Source organism: Bactrocera dorsalis, chromosome 3 (genome assembly GCF_023373825.1).
Source record: "Bactrocera dorsalis isolate Fly_Bdor chromosome 3, ASM2337382v1, whole genome shotgun sequence".
Lineage (NCBI taxonomy): Eukaryota > Metazoa > Arthropoda > Insecta > Diptera > Tephritidae > Bactrocera > Bactrocera dorsalis.
This window is the reverse complement of record NC_064305.1, coordinates 50013844-50040801: the sequence shown is the minus strand read 5'-3', so window position 1 is coordinate 50040801 and position 26958 is coordinate 50013844. Positions and strand designations below refer to the sequence as shown.

The following is a 26958-nucleotide window of genomic DNA, read 5'->3' as shown; positions in this document are numbered from 1 at the left end:
AAGTATTCATTTAAGCAACATTGTCAATATGTAAGAAAAAGAATATTTGTTACCAACATCTCCGATAAAAACATATTGCCTTAATCTGGACTTCCTTTTTAAAAAAAGACAATATGGAAGACAGCTTATATAATCTCTATCAACAATGATGATCCTGCTCAACTTTTAATGAACCCAACTATTATCCCACCAGTCAGCCGAAAGCCTATGATGCTAGTGCTGCGTACAATAGTTAATATAATAATTTGTTTGTTATGTTAGCTTTAATAAAATAAAAAATACGATAATTATAAATATACAAGTATTGTGCTTTTTAAAAATACACTGACCTCTATTTAAACACTCGTACAAATGTGAGTGTAAGTGGAATAGTTTGAGTTGAGAGGTTGGTATTTCCGAATAACTTAATAAGTTATTGCATAATTGTTCAACAGTGATGACTGAACAGAGCTGAGCATTCAATGAAAATTATGCTCTGAAATATACTTACATACATACATTACTATTACAGACGTACATACACATGTTGGGCTTTTGGCTTATATTTTTATACGTTTACATGCAATTATATCAATTGATATGAATATCATTTTGAAAATTTTTTGAAAATTTATAACATTATTATTAACACATTGACGGACAGTAGGAACAAGTAAAGTTCGAAACTTGACACTATGCGGCCATAACCGTCATGGCCGTTTCGTTTTAGACGGCTGTCGCCGTCATGCCACATAGTGAACTTCGCTTTGACGGCTATAGACGCAAGTGTCCGTCAACGTGTTAAATTATACAATTCTCCAAACAATATTTGTAGTTAATAGGGATATGGGCTATTTTTAAATACTGTTACAAAAAGTAGTATTAAGTTGTATTTGTATTGCTGTATGCATCCCTTATTATGAACAATAGTTGTAGGTATATGGAATAGCATTTGTCGAAACAATAGACGTCTGGCGCCGCACTGTCTGCTTGTCGAAACAATAGACATCTGGCGCCACAGCCGTCTGCTTGAACAATTGCAGAGTCTGGCGCCGCGGCTGTCTGCTTGTCTGCTTGCGTCTGGCGCCGTATAGCATTATGTTCTGGTAATTTCCAGACGCAATATTCTAGAAGGACACGTCGGCATCAGCGAGAAGTGCGTGGCTATATAAGCCGTGGCAACGCCAACGTAATCAATCAGTGCTAAGAGTAAACTGCTATAGTGTAGACGAGTTGTGAAATAAAGAGTTGTTGAATTAAATTAAACAGTGTTGATTTTATTTGTCAATCCAGAGATACGAACCTAACAAAGTAAACTAGCAAGAGTAAATTCGTAACAATTGGTGTCAGAAGTGGGATTGTCAAATAATCCAAATTCAAGATGGTTAAATTCGGCGAATTGAGAATTCAGCAATTAAAAAAGGAACTGGAGGAGCGTAATTTGCCGATAAGCGGGCAAAAGGCGGATCTGCAGGCACGATTACGTGAAGCAATGGAAGCGGATGGAATTAATGTGGACGAGTTCGAATTTGTTGGGCCAGAAACTTCTACAAAGGTAGAAGAGAAAGTAGAAGAACAACGAACATTATCAAGTGTAGACATGAACACGTTGTTAGTGACTATTAAGCAAATGGCAGAAAATGTAGTGCAAACAGAAAATCGTCTGGCACAGCAAATGGCAGAAAATGCAGTGCAAACAGAAAATCGTCTGGCCGAAAATGCAGAAAATGCAGTGCAGGCAGAAAATCGTCTGGCACAGAAATAAATAACGCAAATAGCTGAAAATACATCACAGTTAGAGTCTCGCCTTACACAACAAATAACTGAAAATAATACGCAGTTAGAAAAGCGTTTGGTATAACAGATTACAGAAAATAATACACAAGTGCAAGAGAAATTTTCAAAATTTGAAGACGAATTAAGCACAATAAAAAATGACGAAGAAAATTTAAGATCAGAATTTCTTCAACTGAGTAATCGTGTGCGAGAACTGCAACTACATGGCCCTGTACCATCAACAAATAATCAAAGATTGAAGGCACCCACATTCGATGGAAGTATTCCATTTCAAATTTTCAAACTTCAGTTTGAAAAGACAGCAATGGCCAATAATTGGAATGCAGCGGACAAGGTGGCGTCCTTGTTTGTATCATTAAAAGGACCTGCGGCAGAAATCCTTCAGACTATTCCAGACTGTGAACGGGACAACTATGAGGCATTGATAAGTGCGAGAGAAAGACGATATGGTAGTGAGCACCGGAAACAAATATACCAGATCGAACTGCAAAATAGGGGTCAGAAGATGAACGAGTCATTACAAGAGTTCGCAACTGAAATCGAACGACTGGCTCATTTGGCAAATGCAGATGCACCTGTGGAATACATTGAGAGGGTAAAAATTCAATGTTTCATAAATGGAATTCGTGATGTGGACACCAAACGCGCCACATATGCATTGCCAAAAAGAACGTTTACTGAAACGGTTTCGCACGCCCTCACACAGGAAACAGCTTCCCTACTAAGTAAACCAGCACACAAAGTACAAAGAGTTGAAATGGAACAACCGGCGCTGATGGAAGAAATATCGAAGACAATTGCTGCACCGCGAGTAAATACAACAGGAAGATGTTTCAACTGTGGGAAAGCGGGTCACTTTGCCCGAAATTGCAATATAAAAGTAAACCCATCAAAACGGAAACAACCAACAGATAACGAGGACGGAGCATCCACATCTCACAAGTCGTTAAACTAAAACGGAACAGTTCAAAGGGGCGTGAGCTGGTTCCCACAACTATTTGCCCCGCCATCTCGATATCACAAATAGGTCGCCATGACAACAATCTTACTATCAACGGCATCGTAAATGGACGACTGTCAACGCTTACTTTGGATACTGGTGCCACACATTCAATTATCCGACCGGATGTGGTAAGAGGAACGGTTGAACCATTAGTCGGTTGCAAGCTTCGAACGGCCACCGGAGAGGAAGCAGCTGTCGCGGGAAAAGTGTTTTGCGAAGTGATGATTGGTACCCTGGAAGTTAATCACACCTTCATCGTATCAGAAATCACGGATGAAATTATAATGGGAGTAGATTTCATGATTGATCACGGGGTTACTTTGGATTTAAACAAGCAAATGCTGTTTTGCCAGAACATGGAGATGCCTATAAACACCGGATATGTGACCAACGTTGAAAGTAAGAGGGTGATTGTTGATGATAATCAGAGCATTCCACCAAAATCTGAGGCGATTGTATGGGCTAAAGTGAATGGAGGAGGTGGGACTGAAGAGTTGTGGATTGTGGAACCAACAAAAATAGATACACCCATATTGGTAGGAAGAACGCTTGTGAAAACTAGAGAAGACGCCACCATTCCGGTCAGAGTAGTGAATGAATTCAACACGCCTATAAGTCTGAAGAAAGGAGCAGTAATTGGACAGTGCCAGAATATAAGTGCAATAGCACGATGCGAACGGTCACAACAGAAGCCTACTATTGAGCCACAGCAGATAAGTCCTACACTCCTAAACAATTTGCTGAATGAGGTGCATGGAAATGAAAAATTAAAAGCAGAAAAACTATTAGAAAAATACGCATCCATATTTGCAAACGAAGGAAACAACACAGGAAGAACCGGCATTGTCAAACATCGCATAAATACTGGAGACGCTAAACCAATCCGACAAGCTCCGCGTAGGGTTCCACTAGCAAAACGTGAAGATGCTAACAAAATTATTGAAGACATGCACAAAAACGGTGTAATCGAACCTTCAATAAGTCCATGGAGCTCACCTATCGTCTTAGTTAAAAAGAAAGATGGTAGCACCCGTTTCTGCGTAGATTATAGGAAGTTGAATGATGTCACAAAGAAAGACAGTTATCCTCTACCAAGAATCGACGATACATTAGACACCTTGTCTGGAGCGAAATGGTTTTCTACATTAGATCTACAAAGTGGATATTGGCAAGTCGAGATTGATGAACGTGACCGTGAAAAGACCGCTTTCAGTATGGGCGACGGGCTATGGGAATTCTCTGTGATGCCATTTGGGTTATGTAATGCGCCTGCAACGTTCGAGCGACTGATGGAACATGTGTTAAAAGGACTCAACTGGAAGACATGTTTGGTGTATCTTGATGACATTATCATCATGGGAAAAAGTTTTGATGATCATCTGAAAAATCTAGAGGAAGTCTTTCAGCGAATAGCATCAGCCGGATTACGCTTGAATCCCAAAAAGTGTTCATTATGGAAGAAGCAGGTCACATATCTCGGACATAAAGTGTCAACTGAGGGGATTCACACCGAGGAAGGAAAAATAAAAGCAGTTAAAGATTGGCCTCAACCCACCAACATACATGAACTCCGCAGCTCCTCGGCTTATGCACGTATTACCGCCGTTTTGTACCTGGATTTGTGAACGTGGCTAGAAGTTTACATGATTTAACAAAGAAGAATCGCCCGTTTGTATGGCAGTTGGAACAAGAAAAAGCGTTTGAGCAGCTTAAAGAACTACTTTGTACGGCGCCGATGTTGGCTTATCCAATACCTGGAAAGAAATTCATCCTGGATACAGATGCGAGCGCTTATGGAATTGGAGGTGTCCTGTCTCAGCTCATCGACGGACAAGAAAGAGTAATTGGGTATTACAGCAGAGTGCTCGGGAAACCAGAGAAAAACTACTGTGTGACGCGAAAAGAACTACTAGCTGTGGTGGAATGTGTAAAACATTTCCACAAGTATTTGTATGGACAACGATTCTTGCTGAGGACTGATCATGCAGCATTAAAATGGTTATTACAGTTTAAGAATCCGGAAGGCCAAATTGCACGATGGATCGAAAGATTACAGAATTACGACTTCGAAACAGAACATCGAAAGGGGATTCACCACAAAAATGCGGATGCATTATCACGTCGCCCTTGTCCACTGGAATGTAAACATTGCTCCAAATCAGAAGGAAAAGAAGGTATAATAGACGTGCGATTACTGAATATAGAACCTGAAGATGATTGGACTCCTCACCGCATCAGAATCAATCAGCTGGAGGACCCTGATCTTGCAAAGCTGATAATAGCCAAAGAAAATGGGGTACGACCACCAAAGGAACAAATAAGTAGCGAGAGTCCAACGGCAAAAGCATATTGGGCCCAATGGAACAGCATAAACCTCGTTAATGGATACCTTCATCGTACCTGGGAAAGCGAAGATGGCAAACAGTCTCGTCTGCTGATCATAGTACCGAAGTCCATGATTCCGAAAGTATTGAAAGAATATCTCAATGGACCTAGTGGAGGGCACCTTGGAATTACAAAAACTATAGAGAAGATTAAACAACGGTTCTACTGGATCGGTTGTCGAGATTCCATAGCAGAATGGATAAGTAATTGCGTAGAGTGCATGGCAGCTAAAGGCCCTAAAGCCAAAAGTCGCGGTAGGCTACAACAGTACAACGTGGGATCACCATTTGAACGAGTCGCAATGGATGTTGCAGGTCCGTTCCCAACCAGTACGGCCGGAAACAAATATCTACTGGTTGTCATGGACTATTTCAGTAAATGGCCAGAAGTATATGCCTTACCAAACCAAGAAGCGAAGACAGTAGCCGAAGCGTTTGTAGAAAATTGGATAACAAGGTTCGGAGTGCCCGTCGAATTACACTCAGATCAAGGCAGGAATTTCGAATCTTCCATTTTCCAAGAAGTCTGTACATTATTGGGCATCCACAAGACACGGACAACAGCGTTACACCCACAATCAGATGGGATGGTAGAGAGATTCAACCGAACGCTCGAAGAACATCTGCGGAAAATCGTTAATAAAGATCAACGGAATTGGGACAAGTGCATCCAGATGTTCCTGCTGGCGTATCGTTCAGCAAAGCACGAGACAACTGGTTACACGCCAGCAAAGATTATTTTTGGATCTGATCTGCGACTCCCTGCTGATCTTAAGTTTGGAACGAATCCTACAGCTGTAAGAAATGATGGAGATTATTGTTCTGCCTTAAAGGAAGAAATGAATGAATTGCATCTAATGGTAAGACAGCATACGCATCTGATGAGCAATAAGATGAAGGACCGGTTCGATCAAGCGACAAATTCAAAAGGTTTTGAAGAAGGTGATCTGGTCCTGTTGTACAATCCACTTCGAAAGAAAGGCTTGTCCCCGAAACTGCAGACAGCCTGGGAAGGACCCTATATGGTGATGAAACGACTTAATGACGTGGTATACCGCATACAAAGAAATGGGAAAGCACGATGTAAAATGAAAGTAGTACAGTTGGAGAGGCTCGCCCCATTTGGTTCAAGAGGATTTGTGCCTAATCGGGACGATTAGGCTTTAGTGGAGGGCAGTGTTACAAAAAGTAGTATTAAGTTGTATTTGTATTGCTGTATGCATCCCTTATTATGAACAATAGTTGTAGGTATATGGAATAGCATTTGTCGAAACAATAGACGTCTGGCGCCGCACTGTCTGCTTGTCGAAACAATAGACATCTGGCGCCACAGCCGTCTGCTTGAACAATTGCAGAGTCTGGCGCCGCGGCTGTCTGCTTGTCTGCTTGCGTCTGGCGCCGTATTGCATTATGTTCTGGTAATTTCCAGACGCAATATTCTAGAAGGACACGTCGGCATCAGCGAGAAGTGCGTGGCTATATAAGCCGTGGCAACGCCAACGTAATCAATCAGTGCTAAGAGTAAACTGCTATAGTGTAGACGAGTTGTGAAATAAAGAGTTGTTGAATTAAATTAAACAGTGTTGATTTTATTTGTCAATCCAGAGATACGAACCTAACAAAGTAAACTAGCAAGAGTAAATTCGTAACAATACTTAGTACAATTCAAATTCAAATCAAGATATTGTCATTTATCAGTAATATGTATAATACAATATGTGCGCGCCACTCTATATGTACATATATACATACTTACACATGTATGTATGTATTCGCATATGATATTTCCACACAAATAATGTGACGTCAAAATTTGTAATAAATTACACAACAACAAAACTTTCATTTATGAACGTAAACGCACTTTCAAAAAGCAAATTCGATTCATTCACAAAAGCAGACGCCATTACATCTCTCCGAAGTATTGAAATATATTGAAATAAAATTGACAATATAGTTTATTTGTCGATTTTCAAGTCAAGAAATGTTTCAAAGGAAATATTCAATATTCCTCTGATATATGTGTACAGTCAATCCTGGTTAAGTAGTACTCCACTTAAGTGCCAATTCCTCTTAACTTCCTGTATTTTGCTGCATCTCCTCCTCCATCCCCTTCCTCTGCTTCCCCCGGCGGGTACAGCGTCGAATACTGTTTGTTTGGTGACAGGATATATTTCCTCTTGCCCTCGTTTACTGCCAGACCCATTTGCGTTGCTTTCTTGTCCAGTCTGGAGAAAGCAGAAGTAACGGCGCGGGTATTGAACGCCGATGATATCAATATCATCGGCATATGCCAGCAGCTGTACACTCTTATAAAAGATTGTACCTGCTCGATTAAGTTCTGCAGCAGCAGATTGAAGAAGTTGCTCGTTAGGGAGTCGCCTTGTCTGAAACCTCGTTTGGTATCGAACGGCTCGGAGAGGTCCTTCCCGATCCTGACGGAGCTTTTAGTGTTACTCAACGTCAGTTTACACAGACGTATTAGTTTTGCGGGGATACCAAATTCAGGTCGCACATATACTCTATAATAATTATGTGTGTATGCAAATAAATATGACACCATACGCATAATGTTTGTTAAAGGGTCAGTAGGGTATTTTTTTTTTTTTTTGCATTTTCTTTTACCAACTTTAAACGCGTTTTTCTCAAAACACTCTTTTTTAAAGTGGCGTACATGATTCCGGTCGAACTACTCAACCGATTTGCTTAATTTTTTTTTTAATGTTCACAAAACGCCTGACTATCGTTCCTACTAGATTCATAATTTTTTATAATTTATTGACAATGTTATGACAAAATTTATGTAAAAAAACATGGGGAAAAATTAAGAAAAAAGAATTTTTTCATGATTCTAGTAGGGACAATAACCATAATAATAAATCCAGGTCCCCATGACCGTCAGTCCAATATTAGCCCTAAATACTTCAACTGTGGTTGTGAAGTAATTACGCACTCTCCTATAGTGAGAGTTCAATTTTCCTGGTGCTTATGAGCAATACCTCTGTTTTATGCTCAGCCAGTTCCAAACTCTTGGAAGAAAACCATTGGCGTAGACCAGGGATGGGCACATTTTTAGCCCGCAAAGTTAGCAAAGTGCGCACGGGGGCTAGATGAGGGGAATATCAGTTTACGGAGAGAAGGGCATAACAAGTTGAGAAAAATGCGAAAAAAATGAATTACATTCCTCCGTAACTTGATGTTCATCGCAGAGTGGTTGCGGCCATGGATAATATGATACGAGACTCTTTGATTCGAGAGAGAGCTGTCAAAACTCGCATTTTTTATAACATTTGTCAATGATGCCACTGCTGAAAAAAAATATATTGAGTATGTAATAAATTGTACAAAACACTAAATAAAACACTTTGAAAATGCGTACGTATATAAAAGGTAAAATGCAAAATCATTAATAAATTTACATAAACATTTATTTTGCCAAAATATGTTCGCACAGTTCAATGAAATTTCATTTCACACTAATTTCGTCAAGTAATTATAGCTTATTACTTCTGGCATCCCGCCTTTTCTGAAATCAACTGTCAAAAATTCCCTGATCTCCTTGGCTGTCAAATAATCAGGGAACGCGTTTGAGGGAAAGATGAGAGCCAATGCGAGAGTCTCGTATCATATTATCCATGGTTGCGGCAATACTGACATTGTACACAAATTTAAGGGTGGAAGTTTACTTCATATCGGAATTGTACAGTTGTGTTTGTTTTTATTTACCTTTGCATGGTGGGAAATTTTAATCACTGGTAGGAAAAAATGTATATATGTTATGTTATGTATCTAAAAACAGTTTTATTTAATAAGAAAACAACATATTTTAAAACTTCACAACACCTTATGGTTGTTTCTATTTTGTTCACACCACTGTACATGTGATAGATCAGTCAATGGTGGTGGAAAATACGTTGCTCTCATTTGTAAATAGGGAGTGGTAAAACGTTGCTCTCACTTCCCTCTTCATGTTTGCCCGCGATGATCCCCTCACCTAGCCCTCAAAATGTGCACTCGTGCCCGCACGGGCAAAATGCCACTGAGGGCTAATGTGCCCATCCCTGGCGTAGACCATTTATGCATTCATTACATTTATTTTGTAGGTCATCAAGTTGTTTACCTACTGCTACCACTATAAGGTCGTCCGCGTATGCAATTAGCTTAACGTTTTTGGGCTGTGGAATTCTTAGCACCCCATCATAAACTAGATTCCATAAGAGAGGACCTAAAACAGATCCTTGTGGTACTCCGCTTGTAATAGGGTAGCTCTTAATGCCTTCGGTGGTAACGTAAATCAGCTTTCTATTTTTAAAATAACTCATAACGATATTTATGAGTTACTGAGGGGCGCGTATTCCATACAGGGCTTCGAATATATTTTTCTATTCAGCAGAGTTGAATGCATTCTTCACATCCAGCTTACTGCTCTTTTCGCAGTGTCGACAACTTCTTTCAGTGCATCGATAGTAGACCTTTCTGAAGCCGTATTGTCTTTCTGATAGTCCGCCGGCTTTCTGGATTGCAATCTCCAAGCGGTTTCTTATTATGCTTTCGTACACTTTGCCCATTATGTCGAGCATACACAGAGGTCGATACGAAAAAGGTTCATCTGGTGTTTTTTTTGATTTTGGGATTAAAACCAGACGCTGGACTGTCCAGGGATCGGGGAACATTCCTTCTTTTATGCATGCGTTGTACATTTTTGCAAAACGAGTGGGCTTCGAAATTATGGCTACCTTTAGAGCTCTGTTTGGTATTCCGTCGATACCAGGCGCTTTGTTGTTTTTGATTTTTTTGGCTATAGCCAATAGTTCTTCTTCTATAACCAGTGGGGGTGATTCAGCAGCTTCGTTTCGTTGTTCAGCGTTAGTAATCGGTTCGTGCGTCGGAAATAATGCTCGACGACTTTTTTCATGAACGGAGCGCGTTGGCGTTGCTGCCGCTTATTTTTGAATTTGGACATACAAATTTTATAAGCAGTCCACCAGGAGTCTATATTCGGGTTATAGCTGACTTCGGGTTATAGCTGACTTCAAGAGTTTTTTGTGGCTTTTAAAAGCTTCTTTGAGACGGTTTTCGTTTTCGTCACTTTGATTGCATTATAGGCGACGTCGAGCTGCGTGACAGAGCTTTCAACCGGCTTTCTCCTCTTTACCACGTCCACCCATTTCTCGGATGCGGGCTTATCGACAGAACTGCCTTTCGGTACAATCTTAGTGACCTCACTATATGACACCTGCGCTTTATCGTTCGCGTTTTTAGGGTTTTTGGTTGGTGGTAAGTAACCTGATAATTCTCGTACCCTCTTTGGCGAATGCTTTTCTCTGGGGATACTTGCGACGCTTTACCTACCATAGCTCTTTTCAGCGGTTCCTCTGGACTTTCAGTTTTGTCGTACAGGCTTACAAGGTCTCGCATAGCTTGATTAATATGCCTCTGACCAGACATCATAGTTTCAAGTTCCTTGATTTTTTTTTCCCAGTTTGCAAAAATATTACCAGCTTCACCGTTCTGCATTTGGTCAGGTTTTTCGCATTTGTTATGTTGGTCGGCGTTTTCACAACTTTTTATCGGTCCAGCAGCGGTGGTCTCCTCATTTTTGCCTTTTGGAGGGGTTCTCAAAATCTTTGAATTCCTCCGAAAAGGATTCTCTGGTGTACTTCCCAAACTATTTTCAGAGGCCATATCTCTACCAGAAAATAGTTGGGAACACCTGTCAATGGGTATATTCAGTCCTTTGTCCTAAAACCTTATTTGCTTTTTAATGTTTGGCAATCTTATTTCGTGTCGCCGAACAGTGAAGATCGCGGACGAACAATGGCAAGTGTTAAGGGGAGAGCCTGCTTTAGAGGCTTCAAAAAATCGACTTTTTGAAGATTTGGATGGAAAGAAATAATTGATTCCAGCGAAAATTTCTGGGCTTTATAGTTATATATATGAACATCTTTCACAAATTGTTTGAATACAAAATCTTTGATCTTCTGTCTTTGGGAAGCAATTGCTCGATGCGTCTCGCATGTGCTTTTTTTGGACGGCGGGCAGGATGTAGATCGCAATTTCTATCGGAAACAAAAAATTCAAAGAGATTCATATTTTTTAATAATTTATCTTCTAGTTAAACTAAGAAAAAAGCGTAATTTTTTTTTTTTTAATTCAAAATAAGTACCCTCGTCACGGCCGCCTGGATGTCTGTAATCGACTCAAAATGGGTTCCTTTGACACCGATTTTATTTTAAGAAAGAAAAAAGTCACATTGTGACATGTCGGGCGAATAAGGCGGCTGTTGCAACACGGCGATCCCTTTAGAGGCCAAATACTGGGGCACGCTGAGGGCGTTGTCGTGATGAAGGATCGAGTTACGAGCGATGTCTGCGCGCACCCTGTTGACTCGTTTTCGCAATTTTTCGAGTACTTGGCAATAGTAGACTTAATTCACAGTTTCCCCCGGTGGAACGAATTCTTTGTGGAAGATTCAATTTTAGCGTACGTTTCCGAAGCTGTTTCGCCCAATCTGGCGCAAAATCTTATCGCGATGCGTTGCTCTTGATTTCGTTTTTCCATTTTCGTGACGAGCACTACAAACACACGTCTACTCAACTTGACGCAGCCGGCGAACTAAACAAGCTAGAGCGATGGTACATATGTATATCAATGAATAGGGGAGAGATGCCGGAAAAAGAAAAAGGGAATTTCAAGGTCATGAATTTACCACAAGTACGGTAATAAAATCAGTCTCGTTACTTAATTGTCAAACCTCGTATGGTCATGATAAATATTTATATATATAAATCTTCTGTGCGTGTGTTTGTAATTGAACTGCTCCTAAACGGCTGGATCGATTTTGATGAAATATTTTGTGTGTGTTCAAGGAGATTCGAGGATGGTTTAGATTTACAATTTGGTGCACTGGAAAATGTTTTTTTAAGTTAATTTTTCATTTATAATTAATTGCTAATTTTGGAATGTTTTACATTGGATACTGTTCAAATATCATTGAAGATGCTTACTTATCAGCAAAGCTGAAATTCTACTAAATAGAAATACCTATTTATATATTAATATACATACATACATATTTATAGACATAATGCATTTACATGCAATGCACATCTACGAGTAATAATAATAAAAATGCATGGGACAAAAATCATAAATATACAGCAGAGATAACATTAAACACACACACGCACACTTGCAATAAATTGTACACTTGAAATCAACCCCATGTCAAGCAGCAATAAAAAATATGCTGCAATACATAAAAACATACACACACACATATATATTTAGTTATTTAAGATAGTTTTAAAAATTGTATATAAGCAAGAAAAATACGAAATAAAATCAGAATGAATATATTCTCACTTGACGAAAGACTTTTTTCAAATCCCCCCACCAGCGGCAAGGTAGACAAAAATCTCACTGTAAACGTGCAATAAACAAAACGATGCCAAAGTAAAAGGCGACATCTGTAGACAAGTTTTCATAATGTGGACAGAGTTGTTCGTTCTTAAGTAATAAATTGGGTGATTCAATACATCTATGGGTAGCTATAACACTTTTTTCATACCTGCTAACTATTGGAGGGGGTATCTTGACAGGCAATTTAAAATTGCAAAAAATCTGGTATAAAAAAATAGCGGACTGATGCCATAACCTTGCCAGCCGATTTTTTTGTCTTTCCACGCTTGAGAACCGTTTCTTAATATGCAGTCCACTAGGCTGACAATCGATTGGACTCGATTGATTTCACTGATGCACAGCTCAAAAATAAATAGTAATTTTACCCCAAAAACCAATTCTTTCTTAACGGACGAAATGCTTTTTAATTAATTTTTTTTTGTAAACTAACACAAGTTGCTTCACAAAAAATGCGATTATTCCTTAACTAATACTTATAATCTAACTAAAAGAAATCATATAGATGGTATTAGTAGTACTACCTATGTATCAGCCACAGTAAAAGGTGGGCGGGTCCTCTAGTAGCAATATACATATAGTTCTCAGCATCTCGACGGAGTTGGCCAAAAATATTTGTACGCTCTCCGCATATACTATAAAGTTAAAAAATTTAACTATTTAAAATGCGTGTTTCTCCGACACTTATGCTTTTAACTTTTATATTCACTAACACTTAATGAATTCGTTTCTATTCATTTACTTGATAAAATAATACTGCTTTTGCACTATAACTTTTATTCAATATTTAACTTATGCCCATATTTTACAAAAGAACTAAAAGAAAGAAAAAAAAACAAATAATACCCGCCTTCAAGACGGTTAAAAGTTTAGTAACTGGTCATCGTTAGGTTATTAGTAATTAATGCAATCATTATCGGACAGGTTACATTTGCTCTAGCCTCTGGAAATAAGTAACTATTTCTCCTCTTTCATCCCATGTCGGTGTGATTAGCTTACTCGCTCTCTCTCATTGATTTTGCGCAAATGCCACATACATTTTCTTGCTCTAATTTGCAAATTATTTTAAAAAACTATCTTTTACTCTTCGGGTTACAGCGTCCATTGCAATGACTATTTGTTTTGTTAGCCATCTTTTATTGAAATATAATAGATATATGTTTTATGGTCACCTACGGGTTAAAGAAAACCGCTATATAGGTTATTTGTTTCGTTATTCATTGGTCATAGAAAACTGGTGCAATCGTCATTGCGCCACCTGCTATGGGTCATTTGTTTTGTTATTCATTTGCTACCACTGCCTACCAAATTAGCCATTTTCTATATAAATAAAACCATTGAAATTTTTATTTTATTTCTTCTTATTTAATTTATTTTGGAAGTTTAAATGTTTATTCATAATAGTTATATTTTTCCTTTCTATGTTTACAAATTTTCAGTAATTATTTAGGATTAGCTTCTAAATATTACCATTTATATATACATTACAAAGATTTTTCCTCTTGCAATCATTTTTACAAATTTTTAGTAATTGGTTTATACTATGTTCGGACCGACAACGAAAACATGTTTTCGTGGGAAAAACTGGTTTTCGCACGAAAACTTGTGTTTTCGTCCATGTAAAACCTGTCAAACGAAAACACAGTTTTCGCTGAAAACTACTTGAAAATTTACATTCCACTCATTATAATCGGTGCCTGCTCTAGTTTAATCGATGTTTTTGGAGGACATATTTTGCCGGACCTAAATTGTCACTTGATATTTGTTCACATTCCATATACAAAGACAGCTGCTCATTGTTAAGGGAATTCTCTTGTTCTTGCAAAACCCTTGCACGGTGCACCAATTGCAGAATTTTCTTCTTGGTGCAACGGCACAACAAACACACGTAAAAATTTATTTGCACTGGCTGTAAAATATGTCAGACCAAAACCCATCTTTATTTTCGTGCCGTCATGTATCAGTAGATTCTGCAATGGGTGCTCTCTTGGCCTTGCATATTTCGGTATAGGATTTTTGCATTTTGTGTCATCTTGCAAGAGCAAGAGATTCCCCGTATTGATAGTTGTCAGTGAAAACTCATCGAAAACACACATTGTCGGTCCGAACGACTTACATTCCACAACATACAAATGTGTTTAAAGATTATGTGAGAGTTTCTTATGTTTGTAGCAATATTTATCAATTAAGGCCGCCCAGGAGGATTTTAGTCCATTTTTAGCTCGCAAGCTCAGCTAGTGCATGCTCACAATAGATGACTTTCGGCCATATATAATTCAAGTTTTAAAACATTCGAAATAACGACGTAGTAGCCTTAAATAGTTAGAAAAAAGTTGGTGTTATAGGTTAGGGAATTAAACAGTTAATTCTACTAATTTGCTTACTTTTTGTCTCGAATGTCTGCTGCGCTTCAGCTGACACCTACCCAAATAAGGTATGCAAATTTCTTTGCCAACTTGTATAGGTGCTACTGCTTTCAACACAACTACATATGTCGTTTGCATAAGGAAATGTCGAATGAGCGTTTGGTATACAACAGTCCTTAATTTTGCTGTGAAGTTGATAAATGCAGCACCCTCAGTGTTAAGAAACTCTCCCGCGACTTTATAATATATTCGTCAAGTTGTGTCTTAACACCTTTGGGGTTTGTAAATCAATTTTGTTTTTTTATTTTCTACACAAATTTCACTGCGTACACAATAATAAGTGTTCCGTGTCGTCAAACAATAAGTGTTACCGTTTTCAAACGATTGAAAAGAATAAAAATAAATAAAAAAAACTCAAATGCAGAAAAAAATAACCTTGGCCGATCCAACGCCGGGGTGTGTCAGGTTTTTTCGTGTAAAACTCCTTTTTGCGTTGGGGGCTTTCGGCCGCGCTTCAAAAAAAATAACCCTGGGCGATCAAACATCGTGACATATTAAGAAAAGGGGTAATGATTTATGTATTTGGGGTATAATCCTTGTTTAAATGAGTTAAGCCTACACCCACTCTACCCGGGAAAAACTGGCGTACCCTAGCTAGACACAAACCACACCATCAATACACCACACCTGGGGACACATTGGGTTTCACCACAGCAGATGTCAACTATCAAAAGGATAGGATCATCGCTGTTTATTAACACATTCGTTTACACACTGCGCCGCGTCGAAACCTTTCCCCAGCACATACAATTCGTCGCATATACTGCGCACATGAATTCTCCGCTTACAACACCCGTCCCGTGCGCTAAAGTAAGCTTTTCGGCAACAGCAATCTGGCGCGCCATCGATATACTCATGTTTAAGTTGGTTACCCAAATAATTTAAACATTTAATCTTAATAAAATAACATTAGTAAAAATATTAAGACTTTCTTAATAAATTACATTGTATATTACCACTCAAGTGTACCCGGTACTTTTATTTCGAATGTGCGTGAGAACCATTTAAAAAGGGTATAAATAGAGATACATACATGCATATGTATCTACTGGTTACGAAATATTCAATCCAATACTTATTATTTGACAACACTTATGTTATTGTGCGTGTAATATAAAACTCTTATTTTAAGCAAATATCTAAATAATTACTATAAAATAAATATGTTCAAACAATGTAGTGAAGCATACATAAGTGTATAAAAAGTGCATAATATTAAAGAAAGAGTTACTATAAATCGAGAAATTGCAAAATAAAATTTGAAAAGTTTTCAAATTTAAAAACGAAAATTATAAGTTTGCGGCGGCTACAATCTATATATTTAATCTGGAGCATCAGCTCTATGCAACCATATAACTCTAAAATCGTGGGATGGTATACTAAAGCCGGCCCATAATTTCTTCGTATCCATTTTTATTTCACTTCTTTTTTTAAATAAACAAATTTCACAATCAGCTGTTAAATGCACAATTCTGCCGTCTGTCACCATAAAATTTTAATGCGCTTTAATTTTCCTCCTCTGTCAAGGCTATAACTTTAGTGTAACTCCTATTGACTCCACAAGCATACCCATCAAGTGGAATATCAAATGCTATTGGAACAATTACAATAATTTGCAGATATTAATAGTGGAACTCCAAACTCATATCATAGCATTGCAAAAACGCATCTCAATATGACATTGGGGCAATTCAGAATCTGGTGCATTTGAGTTTGCAAAATTATGCAATTGCAAATATTTTCTGTGCAACCTTTGCAAATACCATTAATTTACAGCTGATCGGTGAAGAAAAATATTGTTTGTAAACAAAATTGTCGCACAAATTGGGAATTAAAGTAAAATTAACCGAGGCTTTAATTGATGAAGCTGCTGATGAAATTATGGATATTGAAGGTATGAAATATTTTTATGCAGAATTTCAGTTAATAACAATTTTCTTCTAGAAATCGAAAGTGATGATGACGCAGTGGATGCAGTGTTAGATGAATTGGCTGACAATATATCTGTTATTATGGAATGTCGACGAGGAGTTTATAGCACAATACCTAAGTCAGACATTTGGCGCAATAATATTTTGACAACACTGGACGAAGACCGATTCCGCCAAATGTTAAGAGTAGATAGAGACCAGAGACCTGCATTGAGTATGATCGATCCGGTTTGATCAGCCTCGCTCAAACCGGTCACAACTCAGCACAGCGGTTCGCAACAAAATTGTTCGATCGAGTTTCGTGCTCAAAACGAAGGAGTTCGATCAGTTGATTGGATTGCTCTGCTTACTGATTGAAACTGATTGGTTGGTTCCGGTATAATGATTGGAAATGATTGTACAGAAAAAGACGATCAAGTCCAACGATGCACGAAAACTCAGACATCGATCAAGTTGCGTTTGAATTGATTGTGATTAGACCAATCAGATCGAGAATTGCCCTGCGAATATGTATATACATATATAGTTTGTATGTACATATTTGTGTGTTTTAACGGAAACAAGTTGCGATGCATAAAATTAACCAAAACATTACTGCAAATATTTCTTCATTTTTAACGCTTAAAACTAAAGTTCAATTAATGCTTAAAATTAATAAACAATGGTAATGCTTAGGGAACACAAATTTCTAATTTTAATCACTTCTTCATTGAGATCCACAAAAACTTAAAATTAAAAAAAGGTTTATTTTTTGGTTTCAATCTTAATCGCTAAAACTTTTATAAAATGAATTTAAAAAAAATAAGCTTTCAACTGAACATGGTCCGAGCCTATTTCTTTTTTCAGTTATAATATTTCAAGCTAAAGAAAAAGAACGCTCAGCGACTGCGCTGCTGGCAGGAACCAACCGGTATGACCAAACGGTATGATTGTGATCGATCGGAATGCAAGCAGCATTCTCGAACATTCTTTGCTGCTCACACAAGGCTTTCGATAGAGAAAAATCATGCCGAAACAAGCAACAGTGATTGAAACTGATTGTTCGCTTCGAGCACGCTCGCTTACGATCATTCATTTTTGTTGAAGCAAAGTTTTCCGTCACAAAAAATCTGAGTCAATGATCGGGTATGATTGAAAAAATTGTGATCGTTGCAGCTCTCTGATAGAGACCAATATAATATGCTGGTCGATTTAATAAAAAACGATGAGGAATTCAACAAAGCGCACTCATGTAGAGATTAAATTAGCCAATTGAAGACCATACATCATACTGTTACGAATTTACTCTTGCTAGTTTACTTTGTTAGGTTCGTATCTCTGGATTGACAAATAAAATCAACACTGTTTAATTTAATTCAACAACTCTTTATTTCACAACTCGTCTACACTATAGCAGTTTACTCTTAGCACTGATTGATTACGTTGGCGCTGCCACGGCTTATATAGCCACGCACTTCTCGCTGATGCCGACGTGTCCTTCTAGAATATCGCGTCTGGAAATTACCAGAACATACGGCTATACGGCGCCAGACGCAAGCAGACAGTCGCGGCGCCAGACTCAGCAATTGTTTACCTAGACAAGCAGACAGTGCGGCGCCAGATGTCTATTGTTTCGACGAGCAGACAGCCGTGGCGCCAGATGTCTACAACAAGACAAATGCTATTCCATATACCTACAGCTATTGTTCATAATCAGGGATGCATATAGTAATACAAATATAACTTAATACTACTTTTGTAACACTGCCCTCCACTAAAGCCTAATCGTCCCGATTAGGCACAAATCCTCTTGAACCAAATGGGGCGAGCCTCTCCAAATGTAAAAATTACATTTTAAAACGTGATTTACCATTTCTTTGTATGCGGTATACCACGTCATTAAGTCGTTTCATCACCATATAGGGTCCTTCCCAGGCTGTCTGTAGTTTCGGGGACAAGCCTTTCTTTCGAAGTGGATTGTACAACAGGACCAGATCACCTTCTTCAAAACCTTTTGAATTTGCCGCTTGATCGAACCGGTCCTTCATCTTATTGCTCATCAGATGCGTATGCTGTCTTACCATTAGATGCAATTCATTCATTTCTTCCTTTAAGGCAGAACAATAATCTCCATCATTCCTTACAGCTGTCGGATTCGTTCCAAACTTAAGATCAGCAGGGAGTCGCAGATCAGATCCGAAAATAATCTTTGCTGGCGTGTAACCAGTTGTCTCGTGCTTCGCTGAACGATACGCCAGCAGGAACATCTGGATGCACTTGTCCCAATTCCGTTGATCTTTATCAACGATTTTCCGCAGATGTTCTTCGAGCGTTCGGTTGAATCTCTCTACCATCCCATCTGATTGTGGGTGTAACGCTGTTGTCCGTGTCTTGTGGATGCCCAATAATGTACAGACTTCTTGGAAAATGGAAGATTCGAAATTCCTGCCTTGATCTGAGTGTAATTCGACGGGCACTCCGAACCTTGTTATCCAATTTTCTACAAACGCTTCGGCTACGGTCTTCGCTTCCTGGTTTGGTAAGGCATATACTTCTGGCCATTTACTGAAATAGTCCATGACAACCAGTAGATATTTGTTTCCGGCCGTACTGGTTGGGAACGGACCTGCAATATCCATTGCGACTCGTTCAAATGGTGATCCCACGTTGTACTGTTGTAGCCTACCGCGACTTTTGGCTTTAGGACCTTTAGCTGCCATGCACTCTACGCAATTACTTATCCATTCTGCTATGGAATCTCGACAACCGATCCAGTAGAACCGTTGTTTAATCTTCTCTATAGTTTTTGTTATTCCAAGGTGCCCTCCACTAGGTCCATTGTGATATTCTTTCAATACTTTTGGGATCATGGACTTCGGTACTATGATCAGCAGACGAGAATGTTTGCCATCTTCGCTTTCCCAGGTACGATGAAGGTATCCATTAACGAGGTTTATGCTGTTCCATTGGGCCCAATATGCTTTTGCAGTTGGACTCTCGCTACTTATTTGTTCCTTTGGTGGTCGTACCCCATTTTCTTTGGCTATTATCAGCTTTGCAAGATCAGGGTCCTCCAGCTGATTGATTCTGATGCGGTGAGGAGTCCAATCATCTTCAGGTTCTATATTCAGTAATCGCACGTCGATTATACCTTCTTTTCCCTCTGATTTGGAGCAATGTTTACATTCCGGTGGACAAGGGCGACGCGATAATGCATCCGCATTTTTGTGGTGAATCCTCTTTCGGTGTTCTGTTGGTTGGTTCCGTTTTGATGGGTTTACTTTTATCTTGCAATTTCGGGCAAAGTGACCCGCTTTTCCACAGTTGAAACATCTGCCTGTTGTATTTACTCGCTGTGCAGCAATTGTCTTCAGAGTCTTCAATATTTCTTCCATCAGCGCCGGTTGTTCCATTTCAACCCTTTGTACTTTGTGTGCTGGTTTACTTAGTAGCGAAGCTGTTTCCTGTGTGAGGGCGTGCGAAACCGTTTCAGCAAACGTTCTTTTTGGCAATGCATATGTGGCGCGTTTGGTGTCCACATCACGAATTCCATTTATGAAACATTGAATTTTTACCCTCTCAATGTAATCCACAGGTGCATCTGCATTTGCCAAATGAGCCAGTCGTTCTATTTCAGTTGCGAACTCTTGCAATGACTCGTTCATCTTCTGACCCCTATTTTGCAGTTCGATCTGGTATATTTGTTTCCGGTGCTCACTACCATAACGTCTTTCTATCGCACTCATCAATGCCTCATAGTTGTCCCGTTCACAGTCTGGAATAGTCTGAAGGATTTCTGCCGCAGGTCCTTTCAATGATACAAACAAGGACGCCACTTTGTCCGCTGCATTCCAGTTATTGGCCAATGCTGTCTTTTCAAACTGAAGTTTGAAAATTTGAAATGGAATACTTCCATCGAATGTGGGTGCCTTCAATCTTGGATTATTTATTGAAGGTGCAGGGCCATGTAGTTGCAGTTCTCGCACACGATTACTCAGTTGAAGAAATTCTGATCTTAAATTTTCTTCGTCATTTTTTATTGTGCTTAATTCGTCTTCAAATTTTGAAAATTTCTCTTGCACTTGTGTATTATTTTCTGTAATCTGTTGTACCAAACGCTTTTCTAACTGCGTATTATTTTCAGTTATTTGTTGTGTAAGGCGAGACTCTAACTGTGATGTATTTTCAGCTATTTGCGTAATTTGCTGTGCCAGACGATTTTCTGCCTGCACTGCATTTTCTGCATTTTTGGCTATTTGCTGTGCCAGACGATTTTCTGTTTGCACTGCATTTTCTGCCATTTGCTGTGCCAGACGATTTTCTGTTTGCACTACATTTTCTGCCATTTGCTTAATAGCCACTAACAACGTGTTCATGTCTACACTTAATGATGTTCGTTGTTCTTCTACTTTCTCTTCTACCTTTGTAGAATTCTCAATTCTCCGAATTTAACCATCTTGAATTTGGATTATTTGACAATCCCACTTCTGACACCAATTGTTACGAATTTACTCTTGCTAGTTTACTTTGTTAGGTTCGTATCTCTGGATTGACAAATAAAATCAACACTGTTTAATTTAATTCAACAACTCTTTATTTCACAACTCGTCTACACTATAGCAGTTTACTCTTAGCACTGATTGATTACGTTGGCGCTGCCACGGCTTATATAGCCACGCACTTCTCGCTGATGCCGACGTGTCCTTCTAGAATATCGCGTCTGGAAATTACCAGAACATACGGCTATACGGCGCCAGACGCAAGCAGACAGTCGCGGCGCCAGACTCAGCAATTGTTTACCTAGACAAGCAGACAGTGCGGCGCCAGATGTCTATTGTTTCGACGAGCAGACAGCCGTGGCGCCAGATGTCTACAACAAGACAAATGCTATTCCATATACCTACAGCTATTGTTCATAATCAGGGATGCATATAGTAATACAAATATAACTTAATACTACTTTTGTAACAATACTTCTCCAGAAATCACATTTATTTAATAACAGCACAAATAGTTTGTGACTATAAACGAGTAATTCGGCATGTTGTGGTTGGTCACCCTGAGTGCTGGCATGATGTCCGTAAATATCGAAACAGCTCACTCTTTCAACAAAATGAGCAGTATTTTTCTTCACAGCAATGGATTGCTGGAGACTCGGCATACCCTTTATCTGCAACGTTAATAACCCCTTACAGAAGCAACGCAAGACAGTTGGATAGAAATGCCCGAATTGCATTTAGTTTACGGCACAGTAAATACCGGGTTAGAGTAGAGCATTGTTTTGGGCTTTTAAAAGGAAGATTTGGAAGCCTTAAGCAGCTAAGAATGCGTTTATCTAACAAAAAAAAAGCATAAATTATGCTGCGATTGGTTTCTTGTCTGCTGTATTCTCCACAACATTGTAATTAATAATGGTTCCACTTCGTTCGACGATGGTTCAGACCCATCAACTACTACCGAAGATTCTATTGAGCCTGATGAGCATATACCTAACAATGTTGGAGAAACTAAAAGACAAGCCATATACACATTAATGTTTTCTTAAATGTATTTTAATTCATTTCTCAGTTTTTAATTACATATATAACAATTATAATTACATATATTTATACATTTAGTATAAAGCAAACATGAAAAAGATAACTCTTTGAATGATAGAAGATAATAAAACACAAAACCCGTATTAAATAAGTATTCATATCAACAGTAATTGGAACTACATATTATTAAATTAATAGCGGGATTCTGTAACCAGTCTCTAGTCTCTATTTGAGACATTTTGAGGCAAAGTCTCAATTTGAGACTAGTTACTATTCACTAAACAGTCTCTAGCGTTAGTCTCAAAATATTGAGACTTGGTAGCAGGGATAATGGGATGCCCAACTTATTCCAGTGTGAGAGCACCTCAGAATAAGCGTTTTTTATAACATTTTCCATTATGGCCAGATCGAACAAAATAAGAATTTTTGGGCATTTTAAATTAAAATACCCAACATTATTTACGATTGCAAATTATTATATATTGGACTTTTAATATATGGCGAAACTACTTAATTCCTTTTTTATGATTTTATGATTTTTTAAAACAACTGACTTTCGATCTTTCAATACTTAATAAGGTGAATTAAGCCTGTTAGTTCTCAATTAATAAATTTTTTTAATCAATTGTAATAGAAAATTAATTCTATTATGCATCAAATTACAAAACGTTTCATGAAATATATTTAAATTTCGCATTTTCTTTGATTTTCATTGTTTTAAATTTTTATTAGCCATCTTGAACGGCGGCAACAAATCCCTCCGTTTTCATATTTTTTTGGTAAGATTTCAGTCTGGCCATCGCTCGTTTCCAATTGCTAAACGTCAAAACCTCCTCAATCCAGTCAACTGTCAAAGTTGAGGTGGTTTTGACGTTTAGCAATTGTTCTCTCACTTCCAGTGAGAGAGGAGTTGGACATCTCATTATCTCTGCTTGGTAGTTAGCAGGTCACAAAACTAAAAAGAGCTCTTGTCTGCCATTTTGAACATACTGAATAGAGATCATCATAGATATTAATCGACTGTCGTTTCTTTATATTTTGTAAGCAACTCAAACACGAAAAGATGAAAAATAAATCATCAAGTCAACATATATTTTTATTTATATTGATAATTATGTTTTTTGACTATGTTATAGGAAATTTAATATTTGTTATCGACATATTTATTTTCATTCAAGTGTAAAAGCATCTCTGAATAATGAAATGTAATAGATTTTGTGACTGTCACTTACAGAATAGCAATATCGTCTCAAGTATCAAAAATTGTCTCTAACTTAAAATCTCAAATTTAGAGACTTGAGACTGTCTCAAGTTACAGAATCGCACGGTAAGATAAATAAAGTACAGAAAAATTACTGGTGAGAGGGATACTTATATTTCATTTCAATTTCGAACTTTTGCAAGCGTTCCTCCTTTTCAATTTGATTTCCTATTCCATTTTCATTTTAAACATTTGCCTACGCTCGACTTCAAAAGCAACAAGATTTGCAGCAGATGATTTTGGGACATGTTTTTTCATTTTTTCCGCGAAATCTTTTGCTTTTTCAGGAACAATCACTTCACTTACATTGCCTGGTGGTAGATTTTCAATATTGGCAATGTCAATTGGAGACGCAATTTCTTCGCCGACATCAGAAAAAGTGATTTCCAGTATTGTATTTGGCTGGCCGCTTTCATTCATTATGGACGTATATTATCAACCACTTCAAATGGTAATTCGCTTGTGGCTTTTTTCGCAAAAATATGTTTAAGCTGATTAAAGAGTGAGCACATCTGCAACACTTTGCCTGAAATATAAACATTAGACAAAATTTTGTCGCATTCATTACGCTTACCTTCAACACCCGACGTCCCGGCATTAGACTCAAGAAGGCCTGCTCCTGTTGACATTGGCCAATCGCTTGCTTTTTTGTATGAAGCCTTCAGGTGCCGCACTTTCCACCGTATTAAATCCCACTTTGCGTCTATTTTTGTGCTCTCAATGAGCTTTTTTATAAAAAATTTGAGCTGTTGGTTCCTATTAAAATTATTGTTACATAAATTGTAGAAATTAATCACTTAAATCACTTACCTCTACTTCTGGAGCTTCCTGCAAGAAATCCAGCATACTCTGGATTTCTTTTTCACTCCACTTTTGTTTGGTTTTTCACGTTCAATTTTTTTCTGTTTAAACCTGTTTGCTCCATCTTTTTTCTTTGTTTGCTTTTATTTTTGACAACAGCTGATAATTTGCAAACCAGTGTTGCAAATAAGACAATGGCGTTTTAGTGTTGCTTCTTTGCAAGGGTGTAGCAGATGCATCGCTGTACAAAAAAGCAAAAATATGCTCGCTCATTTGCAATTGCAAATATGCAAGACCATTTGCACAAGATTCCTATTGACAACAACCAAATGCCCAAAAGGGTATTATATTTATCTTCGCAATACCAACATGACATATCACATTTCTCATCCGCAAGGATATTCAACGTATCTACAGTTCAAGTTGAACAATTCTATTGATACTAATTTTGAGAACAAAATTAACTTAAAAAATGTGCTTTTTAATAAATAACGAATCATTTACATTAATTCATTATAACCGTGCGATTCTGTAACGTGAGACAGTCTCAAGTCTCTAAATTTGAGATTTTGAGTTAGAGACAATTTTTGAGACTTGAGACGATTTTGCTATGCTGTAAGTGACAGTCACAAAATCTATTACATTTCATCATTCAGAGATGTTTTTACACTTCAATGGAAATAAATATGCCGATAACAAATATTAAATTTTCTATAACATCGTCAAAAAACATAGTTATCAATAAAAATAAGAATATATGTTGACTTTGTTTCATAATATTTACGAAATTTATGTAAAATTGATTTATTTTTAACCTTTTCGTGTTTGAGCTGCTTACAACTTATAAAAATACGACAATCGATTAATATCTATGATGATCTCTATTCAGTATATTCAAAATGGCAGACAAGCCGTGCGATTCTGTAACTTGAGACAGTCTCAAGTCTCTAAATTTGAGATTTCAAGTTAGAGACAATTTTTGAGACTTGAGATAATATTGCTATTCTGTAAGTGACAGTCACAAAATCTATTACATTTCATTATTCAGAGATGTTTTTACACTTGAATGAAAATAAATATGTCGATAACAAATATTAAATTTCCTATAACATAGTCAAAAAACATAATTATCAATCAAAATAAAAATATATGTTGACTTTGTTTCATAATATTTACGAAATTTATGTAAAATTGATTTATTTTTCATGTTTTCGTGTTTGAGTTGCTTACAAAATATAAAGAAACGACAATCGATTAATATCTATGATGATCTCTATTCAGTATATTCAAAATGGCAGACAAGAGCTCTTTTTAGTTTTGTGACCTGCTAACTACCAGGTCTCAATATTTTGAGACTAACGCTAGAGACTGTTCAGTGAATAGTAACTAGTCTCAAATTGAGACTTTGCCTCAAAATGTCTCAAATAGAGACTAGAGACTGGTTACAGAATCCCGCTAAAGAGCTCTTTTTAGTTTTGTGACCGGCTAACTACCAGGTCTCAATATTTTGAGACTAACGCTAGAGACTGTTTAGCGAATAGTAACTAGTCTCAAATTGAGACTTTGCCTCAAAATGTCTCAAATAGAGACTAGAGACTGGTTACAGAATCCCGCTATAAATGATGTCTGTATCAAAAAGAACCAAAATGAGTTATGTGTGGCAATTTTTTTAACGAGGTGGATGCTGTTTTCCCAAAATGTGATATTTGTAAATCCAAATTATCAACATCAAATTTTAAAAAAACATATGGAACGGAGGCATCCTACTGTTCAGTTGGAGTTGGTATTGTGAAAATGTTTTTATAGTCGGAAATTAGGCCCGCGCCGCAACACGTCTAGTTTCATTGCTGTAACGGCACATTATGTCTCCCAAAATTTGGAACTAACGTCAGCACTTTTATCGTCACTCCAACTTAAGCAAAATCACACAGCTGACAACTTAGGTGAGGCGATGCAACAAATCGTAAAAGATTGGAAAATTACCCTGCAAGACGGGTAGCTGTTAGCAAACGTGTAAGCGAATTGTTATTGTTCACTTTTGCATTCGTTAAAATATTTGTTACTTTTGTTCAGAGAGTGGGAAAAAAGTAACACATAGCTATTTGATGTTCAATGGTTATCTCGCTCTAACCAATGGCAAATATCGCATGCTGCCTTGTTCTAACAGAATACACACATTTGTTAGCAAATCTCTTCACAGTATGTTACGGGTAACAAATTATTTTGTTAGCGCTTAGCTTACCCATGTGTTATGGATAACAAAAAGTATTTGTTACCCGAATATCTGTTAGTGTTATTATTTTGGTTATCAGTTTGTTACCTTTAACATATAAGCATGTTAGGAAGAACAAGCAGTAACAAGATTATCTGTTACCCATTTGTTTCTTCTAGCAAATTCAATTCTTTTAAATAAAACTCAGTCTTTTTTTATTATTTCG

At 37.7% G+C, this 26958-nt stretch overlaps 1 protein-coding gene across 3 annotated transcripts in view; it reads right to left on the bottom strand.

The window, feature by feature from the left end:
- LOC125777130 (uncharacterized) overlaps positions 1 to 26958 on the bottom strand; it is a 55725-nt gene that overhangs the window by 26612 nt on the left and 2155 nt on the right. Inside the window, exon 1 of one of the 3 annotated variants that reach the window (XM_049451350.1) lies at positions 21719 to 21901. The exons of 1 other annotated variant lie outside the window; for it this stretch is intronic. The gene's annotated coding sequence lies outside the window, so the exon portion shown is untranslated. Of the gene's footprint in view, positions 1 to 18512; positions 18752 to 21718; positions 21902 to 26958 lie in introns of those variants that run through there. One more of the 3 variants, XM_049451349.1, reaches the window with a different exon arrangement.